Source organism: Meles meles, chromosome 4 (genome assembly GCF_922984935.1).
Source record: "Meles meles chromosome 4, mMelMel3.1 paternal haplotype, whole genome shotgun sequence".
In the NCBI taxonomy this organism is placed as follows: domain Eukaryota; kingdom Metazoa; phylum Chordata; class Mammalia; order Carnivora; family Mustelidae; genus Meles; species Meles meles.
The window spans coordinates 46,040,762-46,063,068 of record NC_060069.1 but is presented as its reverse complement, the minus strand read 5'-3'; the positions used below and the strand labels follow the sequence as shown (position 1 = coordinate 46,063,068).

General features: G+C 52.3%; 1 pseudogene; it reads left to right on the top strand.

The window, feature by feature from the left end:
* The window catches only part of LOC123940675, a 133,437-nt pseudogene extending 111,499 nt beyond the window's left edge, over positions 1-21,938 (top strand).
* The last annotated feature ends 369 nt before the right edge of the window (positions 21,939-22,307 follow it).

Here is a 22,307-nt window from a genome sequence, read left to right as displayed (position 1 = left end):
ATTGGACCTCAGGACTTCCCAACAGCTCAGGCGAAGGCCTCCACCCCAACTGCACCCAAGAGAAATGCCCCACGCCTGTGCTAGGGTGGTCAGCAGCCCCCTCCTTTCTTCCCCCCTGCCGGCAGGCAGCCAGTGAACCCCAGCCCCTACCCCTGGGGGTGGCCAAGAACAGCCAGGGGTGGACTCTGGGGCTTTGCCTGTGTTCCCAGAGACAGCTGTGGAACCGGGGCTGGATGACGGCTGAGAAAGGCAGGAAACAGTGGTGGGGAAAAAAATCACCTGGTCAGAGATTAAGAGGAAGGTTCCAGCGAGGGAAACCGAGCCAGCTTGGCAACGGGCAGGGAAAGCAGGAGAAGCGTCACCTCCTGCCCAGCACCCCCTCCCCAGGCCCACTCCCATCACCCCTACAACCTCCCAGCCTCCCCTCACCCTGCAGTGCCCCCAACCCCGGCCCGACTCAGAGCCAGGCCCTCACCAGAAGGTGTTTGGTTAAGCCTTAGAGTCATACACACAGCAAGCGAGTTTGGTTTTTCTTCCTCCCTACCCTCCCTGAAGGCCCCCAGGAGGAGTAGAAACAGCCCCAGCCCAGATTGCTGGACCTAGAGGCCTCTTGGCTCCACCATGCACCAGTGAGCCCCGTCTAAAGCGCAGTGGGAGAAATGGGGCCAGCGAGAGCAGGCAGGGCACTGCCCACCCCCCTTGAGGAGACAACTGGCCCCAGGTCCCGGCTGGGTTGGCAGCAGCTCTCCTTGGCTCTGACGAGCTCCCTTGGAAACAAATCTCTGCTACTCACTTCTTTCCTCTATTTGGCTGAAAACGGAGCCTGAGCTGTTGGCTTGAATTCTTTTTTTCTTTTTAACCTTGCTCCCTCCTATTTTCTGCTGCTTAAAAAAAGAGTTTTGAACCAAGACTTGGTGCAAACTCTTTGGCTTCTTAAAGTTTCTTTAAGAAAACAGTGGTGATCCCAGTGAAAACATGGTGCCCCCTCCCGCCCCCCACCTCCCACCGTGTCTGCACAGTGCCTCACCAGGTAGAAGCTTCTTACAGGAATCTTGCATGGACCTGAGCTGCGGATGACATAGGGGTGACCCTGCCCACACCCAGGGAAGAAGAAGCTGCCCCGGGTCCCACAGCTGGCCAGGGAAGGACCCAGGTTATCTGGATTCTGCCAGAGAAGGCCCCAGGGCAAGTTTCCTTGGATCCTCTCAGGCCACAGCAGCGGGAAAGTGGAAGGAAGCCCAGCTCCTCACAAGATGAATTTCCCTCTGACTTTCTGCCCAGAGCAACCTCCAACCGGACAACTGGGGGGCATACAGATGTCATCAGAGCTGAGGAACTACCTCACTAGTCCCCAGGGGGATGAATCTCACCCCCCTCCTCTACCCAAGAGGCGAGGGTAGTGACTGGTGTGACATTTCTTGAGCGTACCCAGTGTACCCAGCATCTGCCGACACTATCTCATTTTAAACATGACATCAACTCTGCAGGCGGGGGGGGGGGGGGGGGGGGGGGGGGCGAGGGATGTTGTCCCCATTTTATAAGAAAAGCAAAGGTGGGAAACGGCAAAGTCATCGCCAGGGCAACACACAAGAGGATAGGGAGTCAGAATTCAAACTCAGGCCTCTTTGGCTCCAAAGCCCCACCCTCTGTCTTAGGGCCCCCGTGCCAGTACCTCCCGAGGGCACGCAGTCCCAGCAGAGTCTCCCCTGTGGTGGGAGAAGCCGCGGGAAACACAGTGAGCATGCGCAGATGGCTCAGTGGGGCTCGGAACAAACAAGCCTGAAATGGGGCTGGACCTGCTGCCTGAGCACCGAAGTCTTTTTTTAAAGTGTAACAGTCGTGGCGTGAATTGCAAGAATAGATTCCACCTGGCTCAAAACGCTCTTCATTGAGTCCCTTCTGTGTGCCTTGCACAGAGCTAGGTCCCAGGGCAGGCTTCAACCATACTGCATCCTTGTCTTCTCTGGGCTTCAAACAGGAAGTGAAGGGGCCGTGGACCATGAGAACGACCCACCGGCTACTTCTGGCCTCCCACGCCTAAAGGTGGAAGCAAGACGTGGAAGATGGAGGGGCTGCGCACAGTCCAGGCAACTCAGAGGGTCAGAGTCGTCCGTGTACTCAGCAAGCTCTTCTCCATAAGCAAGCTGCACACCCCACTCTCCTGCCGGGTCTGGGGTCCCCTGCCCCTGAGGGGCCCCCCACCCCCGGCATCGCTAACTGCACAGGTTCCTTCTCACTCCTGTCGTCCGGCGCAGGTGCTTCCACGTACAGAAACGTGAGCTCTAGGTGCTGGCTGTAGCTACTCAGAGATCTGCTGGAGGCTGGGGATATATGGCAGAATTGGGGACCTGCCCTGCGAGGCGGAGGACCCTCGGAGTGACTTCAATTCCATACTCAGTTGAACCTGTCGTGCGCCATCATTGTGCTGGGCTGGGAGAGAAAAACATGTCGGAGCCCCAGCCTTCAAGGGACTCCAGTCCGCCGGGCTGGGAGACTGTCTTTGGTCTAAGGAGAGGTTAAGGGGGCAAGAGAAGGGTAGACAAATTGCTACAGGGGCTCCGGTGGGAGGAGTCGCCGGGGCTCCGGTGGGAGGAGTCGCCACTCTGCTTGGGAGCCTCAGGGAAGGCCCCTTGGAGGAGTTGACTCAGAATGGACTGAGTGGGCAGCAGCCAGGGTTTCGACAAGGTGGGGGGTGGGAGGGGGATGGGCAGGGATGGTTCTATAGAAAGAGGAATGCAAAATGCTTCCTGACCCCCAGCCTAGCCACACTGCAGCTGGCTTCTCCGAGGCCACCTCCTCACTTCTAGAGTGGAAAACACAATCCTCTGCCCCTGGAATGCCTTCCTGGGCACACTGGCCATTGAGACCCTCCCCCCCTTCCCGTCTTCTCAGCCACTCCCTGCCCCAAACACATCCTTTTGGGAACTACACACTTACACAACAGAAATAAAACACAGAACATGAATGCCGGGGCGGCCCTTAGCTGTCCATTGGGGCTCCTAACGTTTTGCAAAGAGGGAAACTGAGGCCCGGCAGTATCGTATGACTAGCTCAGCATCGCTCAGCCAGCAAATGGCAGAGCCAGACCTGGAAGCACCTCATCAGTCCCAGCCCTGATCACATGTTTGTGATAATCACATTTTAGGGTTATCTTTTGGGGGCTGGGGAGAGTCAGCTTTGCTCCCCCTTCCCTCCGTTCTGGTCCTCAGGGTCAGATCAGGTCCTGGTTTTTCCTTCCCATTCATGGGAGCCTCTTGTGCCACACTGTTGTAGTGTCTACTGCTACAGTATGTCCGAGTCAGGACTTAACAAGACAGTCCCCGGCTATGCAACTCAGTATCTGATTAACGGAACGGTCCCAGCCCGTCACTCATGGGGTCCTATCTGTCCTCAGCATGGGCCGCAGAGGCAGAAGGTGAGCAGCTCCTATTTCCAAGTGGCTTCCTTCCCTGGGACCTGCATGGATGGACGACAGCTTGCCAGGGGCAGCCAAGGGGTCTGGGCAACTGGAGAGGTAGGGAAGGGACATACGATGGGGGACAGCAGGGACAGATCGCCCAGAATGTTAATAACTGCTCGCCTGAGTGCCATCGCACAGGCCCCAAAATGTCAGCGACCAAAGCCATCCTGCCTACGGCACGGCATGGGGAAGCAAGGGTAGAGGAGGGTGGCAGGTGACACATGGGACGCCAGGGTGGTATTTCCAGGCTGTGGATGAGTCTCTCTGCACACAGGGGAGAACAGCCGTTAGGGTGGCAGGCTCGTGCCTGTGCTGTGTGTGTCGCACTTCCGGTGCTCCTGTGTGCAGGCTGTGTTTAGATTCCAACTGCATCTCCCACTGTGCACCCACCTTGGGTTCCATGGCTGGTGGGGCTCTTCCTCAGGGCAGGCAGTTTGGAGAAATGCCTGCGTGAGGGGGTGGAGGGGGAGCGCGGGGTCCAGACATCTCGGGCCTCAAAGCAGAGCTATAAAGCCAGGAGCTGGCTACAGCCCGGTGACCCCAGCCACACTCAGAGGGCAGGTGGGGTGCAGAAGGAAACAGACGGTTGCGGACCTGCTTGCATCTTCCAAGCTCTCCGGCCTGCATCTCCCTCCCGTTGACTGACGCTTTCCTCGGCTTGGATTTCACAGGACTTGGGGGTCTGGACCCTTGTTTTTTCTCCCCTGATGGAGGAATGGCCCTCGCTGTGAACACCATGGGTCCTGGCATCCTCGGGGAGGGGAAGGGGTCACGTCTGGGGCAGGATCAGGGAGGTACTGAGAGACCTCTGTCTGCAGCAGATACCACAGAACCTAGGGCTGGAAAAGACTTCACAGACCGAGTACTCAGAACCTCTCAGGTTACAGCTGGGGCCACTGAGGCCTGGGGCCAGGAGCCACCAGCCTCACAGAGGGGTGTAGGACGTTGTGTGAAGGCCAGGCTCCGTCTGCACGAGGGCAGCCATGAACAGAAGCCCTGGGGACCTGGCCCCATGGAGCCAGTGGGCTGGGACAGTGAGAGTGGGAGGGTACAATGGGAGCTCAGCCCTCCAGCGTGCTTCAGACTTTGCCAAGGTCCCTGCTACCAGCAGGGGACAGTGAACAGTGAACATAAAACCAACTCGCAGAGACCAAGAATGAACCAAGAGCCCTTATTTGGGCCAATAATTGCCAGTCCCATCCCGGAAAGCCATTCCTGAGGCCTCCAACAGGAAGCCAGGGAACCAGTAACAATGACATCCTGGCTTCTTCCAAACTCCTGTTGCTCTAGGTGAAAATGGGTCATGGCCAGAGATGAAGGGGGATAGCAAGGAGACACCTATGGTGGCAGGAAGACCCAGTCCAGCCAAGGGCTCAGGTCAGAGACTCGAGTGCTATTCTTGCCTGTCTCTCCAAAGCTTCAAGGCCATCAGCAGTTCTCAGAGCTGCATATTGTACCTAAGAGGCAGGAACAGAACCAGAGTCTCAAGTTGTGCTGAGTCCCAGTCTTGCCCGGTGGGGGTGCATTGTAGGAATGCAGATTCCTAGGTCTCTTCTCCAGATTCAGAAGGACGGGGTGAAGGCCCAGCCACCCACACTACCCAGCCCCCTGCCCAGTGGTTCAGACATGGGTGGAGAGGTAATCCACACTGAAAACCCAGGCCCCGTGAGCTAGGGATATAAAGTCAACCCTAGCAGTGACAGCCCAGGTCCCTCAACCGCAACCAGGCTGTGCAGCCGCCAGGAGTACCGTCTGCTTGCCCCGACAGTACGAGGGAGCCGGGAGACCAGCCCACAGGCCCACAGCCGAGGCAGAGGGCGCCAAGACTCCGGGCGGTGCTATGCACTGTGTTCCAAAGACTGCCCCAGGCTGCGAGGGCTCGGTCCGGGAGCCCATGGCAAGGGGGTGAACGGGGCCACCAGGAGGGCGGTCTGGATGAGTGCCAGGCCCAGCGGGCTCGGAGTTCCCCACTCCGCAGGACCCCTGGGGGACAACGGACACTTGCTGAGTGAGGAAAGCAAAACTCTTAACGGTCTACACAGGCCATTACAGCTGTGCAAAGAACACGAACAAAGAGAATTTGGAGAGATGTAAATAGCTCCGTTTCGTGATCACCGGGTTCCTTTTTTTCCATAAACTTTGCTTAAGTTCATAATAAAAAAATAAACACAGGCAAATTACACTTACTTCACACAGTCATTTCTGGGTGGTAAGTTCTATATTAAATTCAAAATTCATATGTGTGGGCTGAACTTCCCACATGGGCCAAGACATGAGTTCTGGGAAGGGGGTCAGATGCGGGGGCTCTTACCCTTTCAAACAGCTCCACGGGGGACCCTGTGTCCCCAACCCCCCCAAACCCTGTGTGTCCCACCTGCTCAGAACACAAAGCCCCGGGCTCCCGGGCAGGCAGAGGTCTGTCAGATTACACTCTCCTGGTCCCTTAGCGGGAAGTGGGGGTGCGGGGTGGTCTGACGCAGTGCAGAGAGCACTAGACAAGAGGCCGAGATATCTGTATTCATTTCAAGAACAGAGTTGTCATTTATGAAGTGAATCCCCCCACGGTGCCTCCATTCTCCCAAGTGATCTGTGCAGAAGTGCTTTGGACCAGCTGCCCCCCCAGAGGTCGTGGCTCCAGCCACCGTCCCCGTGGTCTTTTGGTGTCTGTGGGCCGGGAAGCTTGGCTCACAGTGTCTCCTGAGGTTGCAGTAAATAGTCCACCGGGGCTGCTGCGGGCAGCTGGGACCCCGCAGAGGGAGGAGCTGCTCCCAGGGTCACTCCAAGGCTACAGGCAGGCTCAGAAGACCATTGTCATGCTCCTTTATGCCACTGCTGGCAGGCTTCTCTGGAGCCTGCAGCACAGCCTGGCAGCTGGCTATCCCCAGAGCGAGTGATTCGAGGGAAAGGGGGACAGAGAACCCAAGACAGAAGCTACCATCTTCTCAGAACCTCATCTTGGAAGTGACATCTATCAGGTCTGCCCTGTTCCCCAGTGGGCTCATCACCAAGTCCAGTCTGCCCTCAGGAAGAGGGCAACTGAGATTGGCCTCTTGAGGGGAGTCGTGTCAAAGACACCATAGGAAGTTAGATCCAATGATTCCTAAATGTTCCAGGCCTGTGACTATGTCTCCCTGACCCTTGGAACATCAGGTGTGGTGGATACAAAGAAGATCACAGGTGTCTAAGTGGGCCGCATTCTCTAGCTCACGAGAGGGGTCCTGAGGAATGAAGAGGTATGTTTCTCAGAAGGTGTGCAAAGACCGGGAGAGCTGCCATTCTCCCAGTGAAGCCAATGCCTTCAAGTAAGTACCTGCTGAAAGAGGTTGGCCCATGGACGGGTCACCTGACTCTCCCGCAGCGGCTCTCCCGCTGCAGGGGAGGCGCAATGTCGGACCACCTGAATGTCTGGGGCCTGGAAGCTGGTGTCGAACCCTGCCCAGCCTAAGGCAACCTCCCGTCAGCACAGGACATTCCCCCGTTTCCCTCATTCTTCCAAAGGACTGGAGAGGAGAGACCCAGTGGCAAAATGGGATAAGCCGGCTGGGACATGGTCAATCCCTTCCTACCGGCCAAGACAAGGAAACAGAAAATTATTTAGAATCAAATTCTCTTAAGAGGCCTCGTAGTGCGAGGTCAGTAGCCTAAGCTTGGTGTCAGATGGGTCTGCGTATGAATGCTGGCTCTGTTGATACTTCTCTGGTCTTGTGTCCGCAACTACAAAATAGGCATGAGAGAGCGTACAGAATAGAGTTGTGAAAATTAAATGAAATAATCCTTTAAAGTCTTGGAAGAATGACTAGCACATCATTAGTATTTCTAATGATATTATTGTTGATATTAGGATTACACAATCATCCCCTTCAGCTGCACATCGGGCATGGGACTCCCACCCAATTGACGATGACAGAAGACAGCGGGTTCACAGACCACTGCTTGAATACTTTGAGAGCCTGGGAGCTCACCCTCTGCCCTGGCAGCCTAGGACCACAGTGCTGACCCACAGCTGAACAGCTTGAACCAGACCTGGAGCCATAATCGGCCTTTCTGAGGCTGCCCCCCTCACCTTGCCTTCCTTTGTTCCTTTTGTGATGCAATGGCAAGGGATCGTTTTGAACTTCAAATAGCTCCCTAGCATACCAAAGGAGAAATAACAGGGCACTTTCCTATTTTAGTGTAGGTAAAGTCTCCTTGGCAATCTCCAGAACATTTTACTTACCCTCATTTGCATCTTGCTTCATTCTAGAGCCAAATTTTAATTGAAACATTTGATTAAAAAAAAAAAAAAACACCATAGCAGATGTGCTCAGGGAATGGTTAAGAACACGTTTGTCCGTAGGCTACCTAAACCAGTTCAGATCAGGAGAGGGTGGGTGGGTGCCGTATTTGGGGGTGAGGATGTTGTGTGTGTATTTGTAACCGCAAGGATGCACGGAGCCCGGAGTGAGCGGAATGGGTTGTTACACGCGTATGCGCGTGTCTGTGTGTGTGGAGGGGAAGGCACGCCTGTGTGTAGGTGTGGGAAGGCGTGGGGGGGGTGATGAGTGTGTGAGTGTAGTGAGGCCCATCTCAGAGTGCTCCTGCCAGAGTACAAGGTTCCCCAAGAGCAAAACAATCACAAATTCGGGAGCACACTTCTATGTGGGCCAAGCTGCCTGCTCTTCTCAAGGAGTTGACTCTGTTGGCCAGGAGTTGAGATTTCTCTCACTGAGGCCTCCAGAGAAACTTTCCAGGAGTGAACATACAGCCCAAACCCCCCAAAGAAAATCACACCAGCACCTGGAAGGCCCCAGGCAGGAGGGTGTAGAAAACCCCAGGGGAAGATACAAGGGCTCACACCCCCTGGAAAGAGAGTGGAGGGCCGGCTTACCCCCCCAACCCAGATTCCCAGTTTGAATTTTTTAACTCAGACTTCCAAGCAAACATCTGCCACTCTCCATCTTCTGAATGAAAGGTGAAGATCAGAATAAGAAATCTTTGTGTTTTCATTAGGTATTTTAGCAAATGCAATGAGGACATTCAGATTCGATTTCCCTGTTTTGTACACACACATAAGTAGTGCTAAGAGGATTACTTTTCCCGGGGGCTGCATCCTTCCTAAAGGCCCCGGTCAAAAGAGACCCTTGTTAAACAGCGTTTTCTCTAATTCCCCTGGCTTTCTTCCTTGCCTCACGGGCAGACACCTCGCCCCACTCCCAGATCCACCCACCTCGCGGCCACCTTTGCGGTAAAGAGGGTCCGGGAGCTCCATTCTCCTCCTGCCCCTGGTTCCTTAATAAAGCTGAAGATGAACAGGAGCGCCGGGGGCAGCGGCAGCCGAGTGGGGAAGGCGGCCTCACGGAACCCTCGACGCCCCCAGAGAAAGATGTAGCCTTTTTGCCTCTGCGCCAGTGAATGGCTTTTCGGGGGTTTTCATTAGGCCCTGGGTCTGCTGGTGCAGAAAGCCTCACAGATGTTGACATTTTTTTCATCCCTGGGTTAAGATGTCTTCCATAAGCTTTTATTCCTCATTTGTTACTTCTTTATTATCCGGGAGGTTTGGCCGCCTCCCACTTCTCGTCTCTCTGAAGAGAGCAGCGGTAGCTGAGCCTGTCATTATCTGGGCCCTTTTCTCTTGCCTCCAGAGGCAACCGGGGCCTCAGGGGCCCCATTGTGGGGAACAGCAGGTAGCTGAGGCAGGCCGGGTCACTCCTCAGACCCTTTTGTGTGGGAGGCCCCCTCCTCCCCGCAGCTTGGCTCTGGGGATGTGAAAGGTCAGGGGCGTGCCATGCTTCCATACCTGAGCTTTTGTTTGGGGCTGGAGGCCAATGATTCTAGAAGTAATTTCTTGGAAAGCGGCCTGGAGCTGTACCACACCGCTTGGGGCTGGGGGTGAGGGGACAGGAGGTTCCTTTGGATCGCTTATATCCCAAAAGACTCTGAGGAAAAAAAAAAGTTCTACCCAGAGGATGGCTCAGAGACATATCTGAGTGGAAGCCTGAAACTTCCCAACAGTTGAGAAAAGGGTTTTGTGATAAATACAGGGAGTGTTCCAGGGGTTTTCATTGTCCTTTGTCCCTATTCCCAGGAGCCCAGAGCCCCTCCCCCCGCACCCTCAGCTTCTTCATCTGTCAAATGGGACTATTACAGCCTCCTCTGCAAGCGTCATTCAGTGATCCTGCGTATTCCAGTGGCCCCAGTGAGGTGATACAGAAACCGTTCTATAAACTAGACGTTTCTGTCCGGTATCTTGTCCAGCAGGGGCTGTGCGGACCCCGACCTGAACAGGAACCATCACACATGTTCAGAGGGCCAGGGAGGCCTCAGGGCAAGACAGGCTCTGATGACGGCATATCCTCTCCGGCTTGAAGCCACACTCCTTTGAAGGCAGCAAAAGGACCCCCGGGTGCTTACTGACCACCAGCTTCATACGAGCCAATTGCAACGTGATTGGGAAGTACACGAATGGGAACAAGGTGCCTGTGGAAAGAAAGGGGACCTCTAGGCTGCCCAGACCTTACTTACCCCAAGTATGAGGGCCTTTCTGGACATCGCATGTTAAGGAAGCTAGGAAGGGACAGGATCCTACTTGAGAAAAAGAGATCAGAATCATGTGGGTAATAGAAACCAGCACCACAAACCCTGGTTGGGGATGCTGAAGCTGCATCCCCTACCTGAGGGCTGAGTGACACTTGTGGGGGGGGGGGGGTGGTCAGGCTCATTCTATGTGGCCCTGAGGGTTGGAACTGAAATGGAGGAGCAAAGGCTGATATGAAGACATTTTGAGCATATCAAAAGGAAATATTTCAAATGGTCAGATTGTCTTAAATGGAGTGGGCTGCTTTATGCCATAGTGAACCCTCTGTCACAGAGAGCAATCCAGCACAGTGGGATTCATGGAGATTATCCCTGGGTAAAATTCGGGGAAACGTATCATTTAGGGCTGTCCCACCTAGCAAGCTCTTTGTAATTCTGAAAGTCCTGAAATTCTCCCATTCTTAATAAAAAGAAACATATCGTTCATTTTCTAGTGGTTCAGTTAAATACAATTAACTTCCACTTCTGATAATGGTTGAGAAATATCACACTCAGTGATATTTAGATAGAATATGAGGGAAAGTTCCTGCTCTGAAGAGCCAAGGTCCATATCTGCAGATTTTAGTTGATGCCGGATACAATGGATACAATGTGTAGTGCAGTTGAGGGGCGGGAATGGGCGCTGGTGGTAAAAACAATCTTTTCTTGTCTGGAAACCAAAGACACCATGATGGTGAAGAGAAAGAGGGTAAATGCTTAAAGGGAAAGAGTGAGAAGGAAGATCCCAAAATTGTCTGTCCACATCTCTGTCTGAACCCTGAACCACGCTCACAAAGAGAAGATGCAAAGCAGCTAAACTATATTATAATCCAAAAATGGATTTGGTTTCAAAAAACCTGAAAAAAGAGTTCATCTTGTTCTCCCCTTCCGCTATCCCTTTGTGTCACTCTCCGACACACTGAGTGGGGAATATGCAATTCCACATTGAATACATTAGTTACTGTGCATCAGATCCCTGTACTAGGGACGGAGTCCCCAAGAGGAATCAGGCACGGTTTCTGCCCCCGAGAAGCTCTGAGTAAACAGGGAGAGAGCTGTGCGCACAGAGAACGCTAAGAAAAAACAGACTGATGGGGCAAAGGACAACACAGTGCTTCACCGTGGGGACAGTAAGCTCTGACTGGGCTAAGTGTCTGAAGACTGGGGCTTCACCAAGGCGACACTGCACAGGACCTCGAAGGATGAGACAGAGTTCACAGGCCGAGAAGACAGACAGATGATGACAGAGGAAATGGCAGAAGCAAAATCATGGGGCAGGACCTCTTGCGACGTGTGGGCAGACGAACCGGAAAGTAAAGAATGAAGAGCGCTCAGTCCATATTTTAGCTTGTTGCTGTCTGATTATCTCTGTGCTTGGTCACCAGTGCCCCAGCTCTGCCTACACCTGCGGGGCCATTCCTGGGAGATAGGAATCACCGAGGCACCTTGGGTCTTTTGGTTCCGAGAGAGCTGCCAGTTGTTAACTCCGAATGAAGAATCTTCTGTTAAGCCAGAATATCTCTGATACTGGATCAATGGAGTCGGGTCTACAATAACAGGTGTGTGTGTGTGTGTGTGTGTGTGTGTGTGTGTGTGTGTGTGTCTGCACAATATCAACTCATCTAGCACCTTCCACTTTATTGACAAAGAACCTTCTCACCTGTTAACCAGTTGATTCCAGCAATGCTCCCATGAGTTAGAAAGGTACAGAAGTGTGTCCGGCTTTATAAATGAGGACACAGGCTGAGCAGCCACTGGGTTCAAGGTTGATATCCCCTGTTACAAAGTGCCTGTAGAATATAAACACAGTCTGAAGTGCAGGGGAAAGAGTGATTTATTGGCCACTATACTTTTTTAAGGCTATTAGCCCTCCATCAAAATGTCAAAAAGACCAGTTTTCTGTGGACGTCAGAAAAGTTGATTTTGATCAGATCAACAAGACCCACACAGGGTTAAAAGTCATATTCTCTGGCGTTTCCTACTAATGAGTATGAAATTCACATTCAGTGATTCATTTATTCTCTGGATGGAATGATCTTACATTAATGCTAATTAATAATGCTCCTCTTCTCCTACTCCTCTTTGGCACATCAAATCATAGGGCATTGATGCTGGAAGGGCTTTAGAGGCACTGATAATGTAATATTAAGATTTCTTCATTACTGAGCAGCATCTATTGGCACACTGGCCTATAACCTGCTAAGCAGGGAACTCCCAGGATCATTATTCCCATCTCACCAGTGAAGTAACTATCACAAAAAGAAGCGAAGCCACTTGCGCAAGTCCTAGAGCTAAGCCTGAAGCACAAATCTCACCATGCTTACCAATAATCCACCTACTGCATCCAACTCCCCTCCCTTCTCCCCTGCAGACGGGATGTAAATTACATCTGTGAATTTCACAGAGACAGGCTGCTCAGAGGAAAGCAGAGGTCTGGCCTTGATGGCATTCTGGAGGGCTCCCCATCTCTCACACTCCCCCCAGAGAGGGAGAAACACAAACACCCTCTTCGTGCCATCATGCCTGTTGCTGCACGCCAGCCGGGTCTTAACTTAAATATGACTCCAGGCCAGTATCAAAAGGAAGGGGACAGAGCCTACCTACCCATTTACGGGGAGCTGGCCACATTGTGTTGTCCTGGCCACAGTGGAGGCTGCTCCAGGGCATTCTCTGGAAGCACATAATAGCATCCCCTGCTGACAGGCAGGCTCTGAAGCCAGCAGGCTGCAGCCAGAAGCAGCTCCCAGCAGGAGCTGGACGAGGCCGACAAGGTTACAGGTGCTTTTCATCCAGCCTTGCAGGAGAGCTCCAACTTCCTGCTGCTAGAAATTTGTCTGCAAATTTTTGTCTTCATTCAAATCGATGGATGGAGGCCTGGAGGCACCGGGGTGATATGATAACTTGATTAAGCCCCAGGACAGATGACATGGTAGCTCAAAGGCCATGTGCTCTCCTCCTTAACCTCTCCAAGGGAGACCGCTGGCTTTGCTGGTAATTGGCCCATTGTCCCTTCCACTGCACTTCCTACAGAAGCCCCCTAATCACCATGTCCCTGGGCTCCTCTCTAGGGCAGCCTTAAATACCCTCAGACCCATTAGACCCAGTGAACTATGAAAAATACCTATGCAATGTGACGTGCCAGAGTCATGATTTGAGAGGCCCAAAACGACCCTTACTGGAAACAATGACTTGTTAAGATAGCCTCCATCCTCCACCCTGGGTGTAAACCGCAACACATTCAGGGATGAAAGCCCTAGATGGTTTTGTTTAAAGAGGAGTTCAGACTTGTAGAATATTTTGTTCTCTAGTGGGAATATACCCCCCCCCCCACCATCTTCCATTCTTTTTCAGTTTAGTGTCTCCTGTTGGACTACACTTTACCGAGAGTGTTTTTGATCAAACTTTTCCAGATATGCTGGCATGCACTCATGTCCCTCTGCCTTGGGTGAGCCAGTGTGAGTACGTCATTGCTTCTGGAACAGATGTACGGTGTGGGTCGGGGGAAGCAGAGTACCAAACAGAACAGGATGGGTAGCTGGTAGAGAGATCATTTGTCGCCGTGATAGGATTTTCCCCACTCTGTTTTAAAATCTGTCAGCCTCTGTACACTGATAGACTTAAGGAACTTTAGGGCTGAGAGGGGGTTCAAAATGAGTGTCCTCAATTCTTTTTTTCTTTTTTTTTTTTTAGGAATATCATTAAGGAATAAAATTCACCATTGTTATTCCACATTTGAGATGGGTTCTTTTCTTTTTAAGATTTTATTTATTCATTTGACAGAGAGAGACAGCAAGAGAGGAAACACAAGCAGGGGGAGTGGGAGAGGGAGAAGATGGTGTCCCCCAGAGCAGGGAGCCCCATGTGGGGCTGGATCCCAGGACCCCAGGATCATGACCTAGCTGAAGGCAGGCGCTTAGAAGAGCCACCCAGCCTTCCTGAGATAGGTTCTTTTCTGAAGGGCATCAACAAACAGTTATTGGCACTTTGAAAATAAGTACACTGTTAAAAGCCAAAGAAATGCTATTTTAAAATTTTCATTCATTATGATTTATTGCCTGAATCTCCCTCTAAGAGAGAGGGCTCCGGTAGGCCAGCATCACCGTTTCTGTTTCTGTCATGGGAATGGAATGTCTTTTGAGCTGCTAAAGTAGATAATTCCGTGCCTGGAAGAAAAAAACGAAGGGATGGGGGAGGGGGGAAGAACCGTAGGGGGGAAAAAAAAAAAAAAAAAGATCCTCTCATTTCCCAATAATTGCAAAGGCCAGGAATGCGCCACAGTGGCATTCAGGGAAAGGCAAAGATGTGTCCCACGGTGGCGTGCGCGCCTCAGTCCCCTGGTGCCAGGTGGGTGACCGGGAAGGCACTCCGGCCATCTGCTAAGGACCCACAGGGCCTGAGCCTTCCCGCCACGGCGCAGTTTTTTTCCAACCCTGGTTGTTGTTTCAGCGGTGGCCTCGTGGCCCCCAAAGGGCAGAGCGCGCCCGCGGGCCGAGCCCCGGCCTCGCGGCGCCCCAGCTTCTGAGCCCGGGCCCCGCGGCTGGAAAGGCCTCTCTAAAGGGGGCGTTCCGCTCGGCCCACTGCGCCGCCGGCCATTGTCCCCGCTCGCCCCGCATGGGGGCTGAGGAAGGGGCTTTTTAAATGGTTTCCCGGGAACAAAGGGGGCCCAGGCGCCCGGCTTCATTACGGGCTCATCGGCCACACCAGCGGGCCCGCCCCTCGTCACACAGCCTCCGCGGCCCCGGCCGCCGCCCACTTTCCCGGCTGACCCAACCCTCCCCTCCTCTCCACCTCCTTGCCCCCTTCCGCCTCTTCTCCCCCCCTTTCCCCTCCCTCTCCTCCCCCTACCCACCTCCTCTGGGCCTTCTCCTCCCCACTCTGGCCTTCCACCCCTCTTTGAGCCTGCGACGCCCCCCCTCCCCTGGGAAACCCCGTCCCAGCGCTCTGCACCTGCCTCCCCATGCGTCCTCGTCCTCATCCTCGTCCTCCTCTGGGTGGAGAAGCCCTAGCCACCTGGACTGAGAGAAGCACAGCCCCCGCAGGGAGGGGACACGTGTCTAAGACACTGGCCCTGGTGAACACGGGCTTGGCCCCACCAGCCCCACCGCTGTGACCCTCCTTCTGCCATCACGGGCAGACTGTAACCACCATCAGTGGGGCATCAGAGGGCCAGGATTCTGGCCTAAAATAGGCATATGGGTGACCAAACGTTCTCTTGGCCTCTCGTTTGGACACAGAGAGAGGCATTCTGAGGGTAAGCAATAAAGTCTGGGGTGCTCCCCTTTCTAGTAGGTGCTGCTGACATAATTACAACATCATCAGAGCAGGGAACAGACTGGGTCCCACAGCAGCCGCTTGGGAAAGGCCTCTGAAGGGATGAAGTCCTAGGGAGCACAGGACCAACAGCAGGCAGCCCGGCAGGTCCCAGCAGATGCCTTTTCCCTGAGAGAAAGCTTGCCCCAGATTCCCACCCTTCCCCACCACCCCCCAAACTCCTTTTCTGAGGCACCAACCTCGCCTATGACAAACCCTGTGGACAGGTGCTCCCTGAGGCCATTCCTGAGCCTTCTGAGAATGGCCTAAAGGCAGGCAGATAAGTCAAATGGGCCTTTTCCCGGAGCCTGGGGGTAGGAGGACGAGGCAGATCTTCCCTGGGTGGCCAGGAGGACAGTATCTGTGGACCATTGCCTTAATCAGCTCTCGCAGAAGCTCTGGTCAGAGCCCTCACAGGACATGGGCGAAAGAACATTCGCCATCAAACTAGAGCGCAGGCTCCCTGGGCAACTTCCAAAGGACGGAAGAGCCCTCCACTCAAGCTGCTCAGCACCATCCGCCCTTTAGTTAGAGGCGGCCTCCTGAGGGTCCATGCGGAGAACGGGTGGTACCATTGTCCGGTGGGCTTGGGAAGGACAGGTGAGAAGCACGAACCCACAGGCAGCTAGGGACAGCTACATATCCTGCCACCATCTCAGCAGAAGGCCATTTGCTCCTTCTTACTTGCAGCGGCCCACGAAGAAGGCATTTTGTTGCAGAGTGGAGCCCACAGCAGTTCAGGCTGGGGATCAGAAAGCCCAATCCCAGATCCCAGATCCCAACCTAATCCAGACCACCTGCTGGGAGCCTCAAGATCAGGAGAATGTAGCCCAGTAGCACTTCAGACTGGTTGGCGCATGCTGGCTCCTCAGCACTGTTCACCCCGGGCCGCAGTGATGCCCACCCTTCTCACCAGCTGCGCTGAGGTCTCCGAAGGAAAACAAGGAAGGAGCCATGGAGGGGAGGGTCCAAAGCCCACCATCTTTTGCTTGCTGGGTTGATTTTTGGCAGACCTGCCTGCTAACCGGTCTGAAAGTATCACCTTCTGGGATGTGTATGTATTTTAATCTTTTGGTATTACTTTTTAATATTTTCACACTTCCTCCCTATTTCTCTACAAGAATCATGCATTAATTACAGATTTTTTAAAAATTTTTATAAAAGAAACAAGAACTGGGGCACCTGTGTAGCTCAGTCATTAAGTGTCTGCCTTTGGTTCAGGTCATGATCCAGGGTCCTGGAATCAAGCCCCACATCGGGCTCCCCGCTCAGGGGGAGTCTGCTTCTCCCTCTCCCATCCCTCCTCTCTTGCTGTGTCTCTCTGTCTGTCAAATAAATAAATAAATTCTATTTTTTTAAGATTTTTATTTATTTATTTGACAGAGATCACAAGTAGGCAGAGAGGCAGGCAGGGTAGTGGGGAGGGGAAGCAGGCTCCCTGCCGAGCAGAGAGCCTGATGTGGGGCTCAGTCCCAGAACCTGGGATCATGACCTGAGCCGAAGGCAGAGGCTTTAACCCACTGAGCCACCCAGGCGCCCCTAATAAATAAATTCTTAATAAATCTTTAAAAATCTTGGGGCGCCTGGGTGGCTCAGTGGGTTAAGACTCTGCCATTGGCTCAGTTCATCATCTCAGGGTCCTGGGATCGAGCCCCGCATCGGGCTCTCTGCTCAGTGGGGAGCCTCCTTCTCCGTCTCTCTCCGCCTGCCTCTCTGCCTACTTGTAATCTCTGTCTGTCAAGTAAATAAATAAAATCTTAAAAAAAAAAAAAACAAAAACAACTGACTAGAGAGACTGAAGGCTGACATACTCCAGTGAATGAAACTCCTAGTTGAGACTGCAGCAGACTCCGAAACTACCCAAAGACGTTGCGGCGTTTGCGTTCTTGTGTAACATCATGTTTGGGGCACGGATGAGGAAGGCTGACGCCCCCAGCCCTAGACCCCAGGCTTATACAGTGCCTCTACTTATGTCCTCTCACTCCTTTTTCTTTTTTTAAAATTTTATTTATTTATTTGAGAGAGAGGGAGAGAGAAGCAGACTTGCCACTGAGCAGGAAGCCCGACACAGGGCTCGATCCCAGGACCCCGAGATCATGACCCGAGACAAAGGCAGACGCTTAACCGACTGAGCCACCCAGGCTCCCCGTGTCCTCTCACTCTGGAAAGTGAACCTCTCAAAGCATCCCAGACTGATGACTACCATCCAGTCCGTCCCATGTGAAGGGATGCTGTCCCAGAAGCACGAGGAGGCCAACTGCAGTCTTCCCGAAGAAAATGTGCCAAACAAGTTTTTGCCCCATCTGGAAGAGTGGAGCAAATGGTGGTTCCACTGTGGGAATGCTCTTAAAACAGCTCTGGTGAGCTGGCCTCAAGCAAGGTGGGCTGGGACCCAGGATGATGTAGTCCTGGCCCTCTCTCCAGGGCTGGCTTGGGAAGGAGGTGGAAGGCTTCCATATAATGAGATTCCCAGCCCTACTCCATCAGCCAGGGGCAGCGAAAGTATCCAAGGGCCAGAAGCCTTGCTCTGGCTGGAGCAGAAGGCTATGGGCTGCTCTCTTGGAAGGAGAATCTGTTTAATCTGGAGCAATAGGACCTCAAAATGAGTGGTATTTGTGTGTACCTGGGGAGATGCATTGGGGAGGGGGGAAATATGTAAATATTTATTGGTGGTGGTTTTAAAAGTCTGGGGAGGAATCTGCTAAATGAAATTTAACATATATTTAATACTCAAATGCACTGCTTATAATGAAAAGTTGATTTTAAAGTCTAAAGTTTTGCTTTTTTAAAAGTCTATGAAAGTTTCAAAATTAATTTTGTTCAACCTCCTGTCTTAACTGGATACTTGAATAATAACTGAACTGTTTTTGAACTCTGATTTTGAACTAGTGAAAAATCTCATTTCATTAGACTGATTTCTAAAGCCTATAAGATTTCTCTCTAGTGGTGTAGGGCTCACCTGCCAAGTGGCTGAATCCGTACACGGGCATATGACCAGCCTCCACATCTCAAACCCCATACAGGCATAAAACGAGCACTTTTAGGCTAACACCATTCAGTTAAAATTTTAAAAATTGGACTTCAGTCTAACTCTCTTTGGAAGTCATAACATATCTGATACTTTAATAGGCACTCTGCATCAATAACGTTTGAATAATTGTGTATGATAATGGGCCTCTGGAACTTTAAAGAACAGAGTTAAGTGACATCACCTTTGCAGAAAAAAATGTATGTTATATCTACATTCTATATTTTATATAATCACCATGGACTAGTCACTCTCATTATTATGACTGGCATTCAAAAGCGTCATCACAATAACCATTATATTCATTTGATCTTGGTATATCTCTTTAGTCAATATCTGCTTGGTTATTTATGCATGATTTCCTCCAATGTGCCAGGTGCCATGCTAGGGACCAGGAATTGAAACGAATGTGCATCGTTTCTGGTCTGAAGTCACATTCAGTAGAAGGTACAAACAAGGAAGCAAATCAAGATGATAACATGTTATAAACGTCACAGAAGTGAGAGGTGCCTCATGGCGCAAAGTAGAGCATCTGACTCGACTTCAGCTCAGGTCATGATCTCAGGGTCGTGGAATCGGGCCCTGAGTAGGGCTCCCCGGCCAGCACAGGGTCTCCTTTGGATTCTCTCCTTTCCCTCTGCTCCTCCCATGGCTGGTGAGCCTGTGCTCTCTTTCTCTCTGTGTATAATGGATAAATAAATCTCTAAAAAAATAAAGAAAGAAGTGAACAAGGAGCCAAAAGGAAGAAGATACAAACTCCACCCAGAAGAGGAAAGAGAAAGTAGGGAAGAGACTTCCCAAGGGAAGTGGCATTGAGAGTGTCTCCCTGCTGTCACCATCACTCTATGGGACTGTTCCTCCTGAGTGGTCTCCTGGAGTCCACACTTATCACACGGGATTTATGTCTGTGAAGGTTCTGACAGTGTGTAGGAGGCCCGAGGCCTCCAGGTATTCAGCAGGGATGGAGAATGGCCGTTCTGATTAAAAGTGACAGCCCGCTCTCTACAAGACGTCACCATGGATCCTCTACCGAGTAGTAAAGAAACGGTTAAGGGGCGCCTGTGTGGCTCAGTGGGTTAAGCCTCTGCCCTCGGTTCAGGTAGTTGTCTCAGGGAACTGGGATCGAGCCCCACATCGGGCTCGCTGCTCAGCTGGGAGCCTGCTTCTCCCTCTCTCTCTCTCTCTGCCTGCCTCTCTACCTACTTGTGATCTCTGTCAGATAAATAAATCTTAAGAAAGAAAGAGAGAGAGAGAAAGAAAGAAACGTTTAAGCACCTGCCTTGGCCATGATCTCAAGGTCCTGGAATTGAGCCCCATATCAGGCCCTCAGCTCAGTGAGGAGTCTGCTTCTCTCTCTGTGCTTTCTGAATGGAATCTTCAAAAAAAAAAAAAGAACACATTTATTTACTCAACATTAACATTATGAAGGAGGGGAGGGACTGGAGCAGTGTCCCTGAGCAGCCCAGAGGGCATGGGAGGGCTGGCGCTGGCAGAGGGGCTGGCCTTGGCCAGCGTGGAATGTTCATCCGTAGGAACAGGACAGAGGCAGGGTCAAGGGCACGGATGCAGGCATGGGGCGTGGGGGGTGGTTACTAAAGCCCATGCCCATCCCCTGATTGCTCTATCTTCTCAGAGAAGTACAGGAGGGTAGGAAGTGGGATTGTAAGCTCCCCAGAGCAGGAACCTTGTCTCTGGTCCCCAGAGTTTCCCTGGTACTGGCCCAGCACATGTGCAAAAGGCACTTCCCGGAGGGTGGATGATGAACTAATTAATGATGTGCAAAACGGGCCAATTTTCACAGGACCTGGCACCCACTAGCCCTTCCTCAGTGGTCTCCAGCCAGATGCCTGGTGCCATCCCAACACGGATGCGTCCATGGCCGTCAAACCTCAGGGCTGTCTGGGCCACCAGGGGACTGTAGCACACACCCCTGCTCTTCCCTCTCTCAAGCGGCGGGGGTTGGCCTCGGCCTCCTGGTAAAACCACCAGTTTATCTCATGGGAGATTAGCGGAGCATATCATGTTTGTCTCCATTTCTTGCTTTTTCTTCTTCCTGTTCACTCTCACATGGTCGCATGCGTTGCCAAGCTCACCAAGGAGGACGCTGTGGGACAGTCTGGCCACCTGTCGTTAGAAGGGAAAGTTCGAAAACCACAACACATGACCCATTTGCTTTTATAGGCACATTAAAATTCAGTGGCTTCGTCGAGCCTTTCTATTAGTGCCTTTCTATTAATATTAGTAATATTCTATTAATATTACTAATATTCTATTAATATTACTAAGAGTTTAAATGGTTTGGAATGTTTGCATCCAAGGCCATGCTATGGGCTGTGGAGGACAAGGTCCTTCCTGGGCTGGGGTAGGATGACCATTCCACAGGGCTCTTCAAGTCTAAGCATCTGGGGCCTCAGCCAGGGGCCACACAGCCTGGAGTCCACAGGTCACCAGAGTCGCACACTGGCGGAGTCCCAGGGCTCTACCATGCTGTCTAGCGCAACCCCCTCCAATGCTGAACAGCTTATGTGGTCACGTGGTCAGCTGGTCTCCTCCTCCCCCCCCCCCCCCCCCCCCCCGCCCATGGACTGTGGCTTTAAAAGCAATCTGCTACAGAAGCAATTGCCCCCAGTGGCTCTCAAGGCCCTTAGGGGATGGTGGCCTTTCCTCTTACAAACAGGTGACACCATGGGTCTGCGTTGGCGTAGTGGGAACTCATTTCTCCCTAGCGGCCCCTTGGAAACCTCTGCAGAAAGGTGACAGTCTTGGCACGTCCGCAGCGCTGTGCGGGGTGGGGGACGGGGGTGCAGAGGCGTCGGGAGCCACGGGCGGAGCGGCTGTGAGTGTGCGCTTTTCCCGGCTGCGCCCACGCCATCACCGTGTTCTCGCCCGACGGCCACCTCTTCCAAGCAGAGTACGCGCAGGAGGCCGTGAAGAAGGACTCGACCACGGCTGGCGTGCGAGGAAAGGACATCGTTGTTCTGGGCATGGAGAAGAAGTCCGTGGCCAAACTGCAGGATGAGAGAACGGTGCGCAAGATGTGTGCGTTGGATGACAACGTCTGCGCGGCATTCGCAGGGCTCACCGCCGATGCGAGGATGGTCATCAACAGGGCCCGGGTGGAGTGCCAGAACCACCGGCTGACTGTGGAGGACCCGGTCACCCTGGAGTATATCACCTGTACATCGCCAGTTTGAAGCAGCTCTACACGCAGAGGAACGGGTGCAGGCCGTTTGGCATCTCTACCCTTATTGTGGGTTTTGACTTTGATGGCACCTCCAGACTCTATCAGACTGACCCCTCAGGGACATACCATGCCTGGAAGCCATAGGCCGGGGCGCCAAGTCAGTGCGTGAATTTCTAGAGAAGAATTACACTGATGAAGCCATTGACAGACGACCTGACTGTGAAGCTGGTTATCAAGGCCCTCCTGGAAGTGGTTCATTCTGGCAGCAGAAACACTGAACTGGCTGTCATGAGGTGAGATCAACCCCTCAAGATTCTAAATCCGAAGAAATTGAAAAATAGGTTGCTGAGATTGAAAAAGAGAAAGAAGAGAATGAAAAGAAGAAACAGAAGAAAGCATCATGATGATGAAATCTTGTAGTGATTTTTAAATTCAGATCATGGATGATTCTCGAGGATATGTAGGCATTTGCATTCCATTTATTACTGTCCACGTGTCCTGCAATAAATTTCCGTGTTTGTTTAAAAAAAAAGAAAGAAAGATGACAGTCTTCCCAGAAGATCTCCTCTTTGCCACTGAGGCACCAGAAGAGCAGCTGAGAACTGGGAAGAAGCCCTTAAATTCCTTTCCCATCAGGCTTGAGGGGAGGTTTGGGGGGGGAGGGGAGAATTCAGTTAGCCAGTCACCGCATACTTGCTAAGAACCTACTGTGAGCCAGCACTGCTCTAGATGCTTTGGATACATGAGGACAAAACGAATAAAACTCACACCTG